This window comes from Megalobrama amblycephala, linkage group LG7, assembly GCF_018812025.1.
Source record: "Megalobrama amblycephala isolate DHTTF-2021 linkage group LG7, ASM1881202v1, whole genome shotgun sequence".
Lineage (NCBI taxonomy): Eukaryota > Metazoa > Chordata > Actinopteri > Cypriniformes > Xenocyprididae > Megalobrama > Megalobrama amblycephala.
The window spans coordinates 25539298-25548794 of NC_063050.1; positions in this window are offsets into that span (position 1 = coordinate 25539298).

A 9497-nucleotide genomic window follows, 5' to 3' on the forward strand; every position below is an offset into this window, starting at 1 on the left:
TCAAATCAATATTTGGTGTGACCACCCTTTGCATTTAAAACAGCTTTTGTCCAGGTACACTCGGGCATCATTTTTCAGTTAGCTTTTCAGGATGGTTTCTTCAAGCGATACAGCCACAGTTCTTCTGGATTTAGTCTGTCTCAGTTTCATTTGTTTCTTCATGTAACCATAGACAGATTTGATGGTGGTGAGATCAGATTTCCGTGTGGAGCACCAGCTGTTGTCAGACTCCTTGTGCATTCAAAAATCTCACTGGATTATTAAAATTAATGGCAAAATGAATGTTTGGAAATGTGAACTGATATTTTATAGTACCGACACACTACAGCAAAAGAAAATAACTTATAACCTTTTTCTTTAAGGTCTTAAAACCTTTTTTGTGGGGTGAAAATACTAACATGCCTAAGACATTTGCACAATACTGTATCAAAAACAGTAAAGTAAGAGTAGTATAAACATTGTAAACCAGACACTACATAGTATTATTAATAATAAAACACATATAGGGTGAATTCTGGTTAACTGGGCTACCTTGATTGAGGCTGGGTAAATTGTGGTGACTGTCAAAAAGTGGAACAATTTACCTGAATTCACCCTACTCACAGCGAGCTTCTTTGGGGAAGTTTTAATTCTGTTGGAGGGTTTTTCTTCATAGGGGGTCTTAGTCCTCAAGTTCACTGAGTGCTCTTCTAATGCTGTGGAATGCAAGTCCCACTTGAGTCATTGTGTTCCATTCACTGCTGTCAAATGGTTGCATTTAATTTTGTGATCTTCTCAAATACTACTTTAAGTAGAAGGCTAAACATGCACTGTCAAACGCATTCAGTGTTAACACTAAAGGTCTAGTTTGAATAGGCTCAGGGGCTAAGGGTTTGTAAATGATAACCTAATTAGTCATGACACTATTGAATACTTCATTATGAAAATACACAACAATGCACATTTAAATTGCTGGTAAATTGTTTTCCCAGGGCAATCGAGAGAAAAGTTTTGCCTTTGTTTTCTATTAAGTAAAAAATTATAAAGATAAATGATCGTACCAAATTAGTGGTGACAATACGAATATGGTTGTTGTTATCGTTAAAGCCGTACAATTCCACAAACAGAATATGTAGTATTTCCAAATCAATTCAAGTTACTTGCAGAACTTATTGCAAATTTGAAGCAAACAAAAGGCTTGTCATACTTGGCAGTGGCCAGTAACTTTGCCTACTTATTTGACTTCTCTTTGCTCATTCTGCTTCACTGAATGCTTTGATTGGTCTAATTCTAAAAGGTCAAAGTTCAGACTGGTTTTATAAGGATTAACAGGAGTTACTTTTGCTTTGACGTTACTAAACACATTACTTCATAGGAGAAGTTATAACATTGTCAGCCAGACGTCTGGTGTTGCTTTAAATGTTTAGCCACAACTGATATAATCTTATTTAGAAGGCATTTGATTTCCTCAGTGGGACTTTTGACATACTTAGCTTTAGTCTCAAAGAGTTTCAGAAGCTGACTATAAGTTCCATTCTTTTGTTCTACATGACCATTTACATCCTTTTATATTTTTCCCTCATTTGGCCCTCACATTACCAAGTAATCTGGAATCTGTGTCCTTATTTAAACTCTCTGTGCTCTGTTCTCCAGAACTCTTTTCAAATGAAAGCAGCTTTGTGTATGATTTGTTTAATGCCTTCATTATGAGAAGTTACTGATTTTTACAAATTAAAGCTGATCTGAGGATTTTGGTCTGGTCTGACATTATTTGTTTCTTTTTTTCTGTGCTTTTTAAATGCACATTAAACTGATTAAACTGAAAGAAAGAAAGAAAGAAAGAAAGAAAGAAAGAAAGAAAGAAAGAAAGAAAGAAAGAAAGAAAGAAAGAAAGAAAGAAAGAAATGATTAACCAAAATGCTTTAGTTACATCACGACCATGAAACATGTTGTGCTTTCTAATCAGTTGCAGGTGGAATTAAGGGAGGGACATTTCCATTCTTGAGAAGTCTGTGTATGAGAAGATAATTGTATATTTAAATGTGAAAGAGAATTATGTCAATGTTTAGAAGAGTACTAGCATATATTGGCTTCAAACTAACATGTATGAAATAAATTTATTCCTGTAGTTTATGGTTCCCTTGAGAAACACTTTTATATTGTTCATTAAAATACTATTATAGTATGATACAGTTCTGTATTACACCTGGTCTAAACACAGGTCCACTGACTGCATTCTATGCCATCAACTATAAGCACTTGAGTTAGTCTGTGGCCTGAAAAGGAAGGCACCACCATAGGAATTTATGAGGTTCCTCATGGCACAGTGACCCAGCACTGTCTAACACTTTTGCTTGTCTGCTCATGTGTGCACAGCTTGTTCCCACACACTGGGAATTGCTCCTGCCGGAACTGGGAAACAATGGGTGTGGGAGTCCTGTGACTGGAGCTGCTGCTTTTGGAAGCGCTGGACCCTGTTAATGCTGGAATTTGCGGTGGCCCTTACGTTTCAAACAACGGCTGTTTTGGGTAGGGTAGATCAATGAGGATAAGATGGTGAGGTCATGGGGGGTAGGCCTAATCTTGCACTCTCCAGCATTCCTTGGCATCCTCATTGGTTTGTTTGTAATAAATTATATTGTATTTTGACACTTAAGGTCTATAAATAGGAACGTTCATACTCCTACATTCTGTGTTTAATGTATACAAAAATTAAAATGATTGAAAAAATTCAAATCTTCACCTATATAAATAATGCAGAAGGACTATTTTTAAACAGATATTTCCATGTCAAAAACTACCCCATAGAATTGAAAACCAAATGGAGGGCCCGTGTTTCAGTGATTAAGAAGGGAAACGTGCTGTGACTGAGATAAGGAGTTGTTTTAAAGCTTCTTTGTTTCACGGTTGACAGCTGACACAATTAATTAACTGACAAATAAGGAAAATGGCCATGCAAGAGCATGTTGTGTGTGGTCTAGTATGTGTGACAGTAGCCTTAAACAAGAAACAACTACCCACAGCAGAAACCATGTTCATATCACTAATAATATTAACATATTTGAAAGCAAATTTCTATTTATTATTGATGTGATTAGTGACTTTATACAGTATAAATCCATTGAAATGTTTTGGTCAGTAAGATTGTTTTGAAAGAAATTAATACTTAACTTTTATTCAGCAAGAATTAATTAAATTGATTAAAAGTAACTTTAAAAAGATTAAAAAGAACTGTTTTCAATGTTGATAATAATAAGAAATGTTGGTAACACTTTACATTAAGGTTCCCTATACAAAAGGTGTTTGTTAATGAGTAATAAGTCATTTACAAATGCATTATAAATCATTAATAATGCAGTTATAACTGCATGAATAAAAAGGGTGACTTTAATGCAAAACCTGCCACAAATACAACACCCTTCAGTCTAATTATGATAGTAAATTTTTGCTGCATCATGAAATAAACCAGTTTTGAGTTAAATACGTGTTAATAAATACATTTATTAAGCATTTATAGTTGTAATATTCCAATGAGTGAGTTAAAAACAAGTGAGTTAAAAACGGCTCACTATTTGGCAGGTATTGCATTAAAGTCGCCCTTCTTATTCATGCAGTTATAACTGCATTATTAATAATTTATAATGCATTTGTAAATGACTTATTACTCATTAACAAACACCTTTATAAACCCTTTACAAAGATAACCTTAATGTAAAGTGTTACCGAAAGGTTTATTGTGCACCAAATCAGCATATTAGAATGATTTCTGAAGGATCATGTGACACTGAAGACTGGAGTAAATATGCTGAAAATGTGTGGCCTTGCCATTACTGAAATGTATATATATAGTTGTATAGTTTGTTGGTTCTACATACATACATAATACATATGTTACTACACATGTAATAACATAATTTAAACTGTAAAACAACATCAAACTACCTAATAAAATGAATAGATATGGTGATCAACACTTGCTTTGAGACATGAAATAGTAAATCAGCCAAGACACCTGTTATCTTACCTTTCCTGTGGAGTATCTTGAAAGAGTACGTTCTACAATCCTGACTTCAACAACATACACTTAATGTAATTTTACGGTCAAAACATTCAGTTCTAGAATAAAAATAAAATGCTGAAAATGAAAACCCCAACTTCTGCTAGTCCTGTTAGAAAAAGCGTGCAAACCACTGGTTAGACTGTCACGGGCGCTAGAGGCATTTGACCCTCAGCTCATTGACATATTTGCCTAGCAAATTACCCTCACTGAGAAGGTTTTCAAAGTAAGGGACCAGTGAAGTGACCTCTTAAAATCGATCTTTTACACATGTAAAAACATTCTTGCTCACACACATACTGACACACAAACACTGGCATTTGAGAGACGCTAAAGAGTGAGAGAATGGGGAGGGCTAAGATAGAAAGAAAGAGAGAGAGAGACCTTCCACCTCTGGCCTGCTTGCATTCGTATGGAAATAAGTCTTCTTGAGAAGTTTACGTTAAACTCTGAATGAGGATTAACATGGCTCCCGCTTCACTAAACAAAGCAATTACTGAGCACACATCTCCGTCAGCCTGACCGGCTGTATAAATATTGCCAATCCTGCTACAAACAAATTGCAAAGTCACAAACAAATTGTAATTCTTGGTACAGAGTAAATGAATTTAGTACTAAATGTACTAAATCGGTTTTTCTCACATTCTTCATGATGACTTGAGATGTGCTTTAAAAATAGGCTAGTATAATTCATGGCCACAAGTGAGATCACTGTCTCCCACCTTTGTTTACTTCTTGTTCTGAATGATAATGGGTGCAAGGAGATGTTTGACAAAGTCTGATAGCCTACATTTTATCTCACAAATTTGAACAACTTAAAAATGTGGTATCTCAGGTTTGCCTAAATGTTTATATACTAACATTCACATAGATCGCACTGAGTGTGGAGAAATGACGCCTCAGATTTTCACAAAAGATAATCTGTAATCTGTCTAACAGACAGATTTGTCCAAACTGGCCCTTTAAGCTTCACTGGTCATATACAGTGGGCCATTTCTCTCAGTGTTAACATATATTGAGATTTAATCTGTTTTCTTAAGGATATAATCAAGTAAGCCTTACTAGTTCTTATGTAGCAGAAGGGGTTCCCATGGTAATTATTCATGACCTCATCTTAAACTTGTTCTTTTACAGCTTGGCCCATGCATGCTCATTTCTCTTGTATATATATTATTATTATTATTACTATTATTATTTCAAAAGTAATTGTTAAGAGCTCAGTTTAATCATGTGATCTTTAGAGGACTGTGGATGAAATGTCTATTTGCATTAAGGATAACAGTCTTTGACAATATGTTTCTAGAGAATGTTCTCTTCTTTTAAATATGACTCACAGGAAACAAGTTTGACAGGACGTCAGAGGGATAAGACTTTTGGGCAAAAATAGTGGTGAGTGTGTAATTTGATAACATATTCATATCCTTAGTCACATGAAGACTTATACATGGTCAGATAGAGATTACAAAGTTTAGTGAAGTCACAAGAGTCTTACTGGCATTTGGAGTTTGACGTTTACACAATGAGTATAGTTCTCTAATGTCTTTCCCGACAAATGACACTTGAAGTGAACAATTGTCTCCATAATTGACTTTATAGAGAACTAACAGAGTTTCAGCAGTTTAGAAACAAAGTTACAATAGGTCTAAGAAGATAACAGAAGTAACTGATAGAGAGATTCATTTTTTTTCAAATAATTTTCTTCCCCTTCACTTCATATAAAAGTTGTGTAACCGCAGTGTAGAAATATGAGGGGAATATTTTATGAAATCAAATGCAGTGCTGCCAAAGAAAACTATTTGAAACAGAAAAAAAATCGTACAGGACAGAAATGCCAGTAAAACTGATGACAGACTAGATGATTTTGGCCTCAGTTTTCTTGAAGCGAAGTCTTTTAGGACCTCGCTTTTTTCTACAGATATGCCTGGCATATTACTGTGGGGTCATGATGTACATCGAAATGTATACTAATAAACCACAGTTGGTCTGAAGGTCACCCAGTACAACTAATATAACTTCCAACCCATGTGTGTTTTCTCATGATCCAAAGCCTCATGAGCCAAATGTGTAAAATAAGTGGGTTTGTTCCCAGATCAGGGGGTGGGTATATAAGATGTTCATAGAGGGTGTATGAGTTTTAAGAACTTAAAATCCATGTTGTGGGAGTGGTAGCAACACATTTGCAGTATTGAGGCTTCATGGACTAAATATTATCATATGGGAACTGAATATATAGCACCTGCCAGTCAAACAACAAAAACCAACTGTTACTCTTCAAAAGGCTGAGATCAGATCACTTTGAATCAGAATTAGGAATTAGAGTGAGAGAGAGAGAGAGAGAGAGAGAGAGAGAGAGAGAGAGAGAGAGAGAGAGAAAGAGAGAAAGAGAGAAAGAGAGAGAGGAGGTATGTTTCCCATGAACATTTGCCAGGTTCTGTCGGACTAATCCGCAGGGAAAAACAAACCCAGTGTCTTTCAAGGCTTTGGTTAAGTAATGAGGAATTCTTGCCTCAGTCTCTAATAGGAGAAAATGGGCTTTTTTTTCTTGTCCTCAGGAGTGCACAGACTGATGTCTCAACCTGCTTAGTTATCCGAGAAGCAAGCTTTTCAGACTTCGAAGAGCTTGCTTATTTCACATTAACACAGATAAGTCTTTGTCAAATAACAAGCCTTAGATTGGCGCATGTAAGTAATAGCCAAATTCAGGCGTGTAAATCTGCATGTGAACCACACAAAGACTAAACAGTGAGCAACTAGAGGCTTGAGGCCCACTCAGCCTCAATTTGTCTTCTCTTTACTCATATATCTGCTGTTAGTCTGGAATAAAGTGTTCATCCTTCATCAAACTGTCACTTTTGTATTTTGTGAGAGCAGAGCATAATGATTACAAGGCCGTATTTTCAACTATTAAATCAATCATGTTCATATCTGTGTGGGTTTTATGACTGCTTATGACATTTTATGATGTTATTCGAAAACAGTGATGGTATTATGCTGGTACTTGGTCTGACAAAACCTCTGGCTTGTATTTATCAACTCAGCCTGGGTAGATCCATCATTTGACCTCCTAATGAACTTAATGAAATCTAAAGAATTCTAATCTCTGAAATGCATACAAAGACATATGAAAGTCAAACAAAATTACTACCTGTCAAAACAGATGTTGCGCTCTTAATAACTGTGATAGCACTCAATGATAACATGACCTCATTACCTTGGTTTGGTAAACTACAGGAATACCCCACTTGGGCAGTTTTGTCTTTTAGGGAGATATAAAGCATCAAAATACAATATTAAGTATAGTAAAGTATGCTTTGTGTTTTCATTTTATTTTAGACTGTGTCAATATATGTGTGTGATGCGTGAAATAGGATTATAGGTTTTATGTTGGATCTGATTCTGTTGCGTAGGAGACAGTCAACTAGACGTTCAGTGCTGAGCCACTATTATTATTCCAAACCAATGAAATCATCTTTTCTGGCGGGTTTTTATTTACTGTGTAGCATACCATATGTTTCATGGTTGTCTATTTAGATTTTGCAGGATTTATGTTATTCTACAAAGGGTCTGCATGAGTGACACCATGAGTGTACATGAAACAAATAGCTATATCAGAATCATGCTGAGTTCAAGACCTCTTGAGAAGTTCCTACTTATGAGTTTGTAAATCACAACATGATGTGCTTTAAATGATTTTGGTTGGAATAAAATGGACTTACTACACATTTTCTCTCTATTTTTCACTTCCAGACAAAGACATTTTTTTGTGATAATGCAATGTAAAGAAGAGCATTGGATGTACATTAGCTGTGTAGGATCTATTTTACTTTAATGGTACTTTAACGTGTACAAACTAAATTGTAGCTACTGTCAAAATTCACAATTTAAAATTCATTATGATCAATAGAAATTTGCTTCTGCAATACGTCTTTAAATGGGAAAAAATTAGCTTTTTTACTTGCAGACATACAGTGGGTACAGAAAGTATTTAGACCCCCTTAAATTTTTCACTCTTTGTTATATTGCAGCCATTTGCTAAAATCATTTAAGTTCATTTTTTTCCTCATTAATGTACACACAGCACCCCATGTTGACAGAAAAACACAGAATTGTTAACATTTTTGCAGATTTATTAAAAAGGAAAAACTGAAATATCACATGGTCCTAAGTATTCAGACCCTTTGCTGTGACACTCATATATTTAACTCAGGTGCTGTCCATTTCTTCTGATCATCCTTGAGATGGTTCTATACCTTCATTTGAGTCCAGCTGTGTTTGATTATACTGATTGGACTTGATTAGGAAAGCCACACACCTGTCTATATAAGACCTTACAGCTCACAGTGCATGTCAGAGCAAATGAGAATCATGAGGTCAAAGGAACTGCCTGAAGAGCTCATAGACAGAATTGTGGCAAGGCACAGATCTGGCCAAGGTTACAAAAAAATTTCTGCTGCACTTAAGGTTCCTAAGAGCACAGTGGCCTCCATAATCCTTAAATGGAAGACGTTTGGGACGACCAGAACCCTTCCTAGAGCTGGCCGTCCGGCCAAACTGAGCTATCGGGGGAGAAGAGCCTTGGTGAGAGAGGTAAAGAAGAACCTAAAGATCACTGTGGCTGAGCTCCAGAGATGCAGTCGGGAGATGGGAGAAAGTTGTTGAAAGTCAACCATCACTGCAGCCCTCCATCAGTCGGGGCTTTATGGCAGAGTGGCCCGACGGAAGCCTCTCCTCAGTGCAAGACACATGAAAGCCCGCATGGAGTTTGCCAAGATGGTGAGAAATAAGATTCTCTGGTCTGATGAGACCAAGATAGAAATTTTTGGCCTTAATTCTAAGCGGTATGTGTGGAGAAAACCAGGCACTGCTCATCACCTGTCCAATACAGTCCCAACAGTGAAGCATGGTGGTGGTAGCATCATGCTGTGGGGGTGTTTTTCAGCTGCAGGGACAGGACAACTGGTTGCAATCGAGGGAAAGATGAATGTGGCCAAGTACAGGGATTTCCTGGACGAAAACCATATCCAGAGTGCTCAGGACCTCAGACTGGGCCGAAGGTTTACCTTCCAACAAGACAATGACCCTAAGCACACAGCTAAAATAAGAAAGGAATGGCTTCACAACAACTCCGTGACTGTTCTTGAATGGCCCAGCCAGAGCCCTGACTTAAACTCAATTGAGCATCTCTGGAGAGACCTAAACCAACCTGACAGAACTGGAGAGGATCTGCAAGGATGAATGGCAGAGGATCCCCAAATCCAGGTGTGAAAAACTGGTTGCATCTTTCCCAAAAAGGCTCATGGCTGTATTAGATCAAAAGGGTGCTTCTACTAAATACTGAGCAAAGGGTCTGAATACTTAGGACCATGTGATATTTCAGTTTTTCTTTTTTAATAAATCTGCAAAAATGTCAACAATTCTGTGTTTTTCTGTCAATATGGAGTGCTGTGTGTACATTAATGAG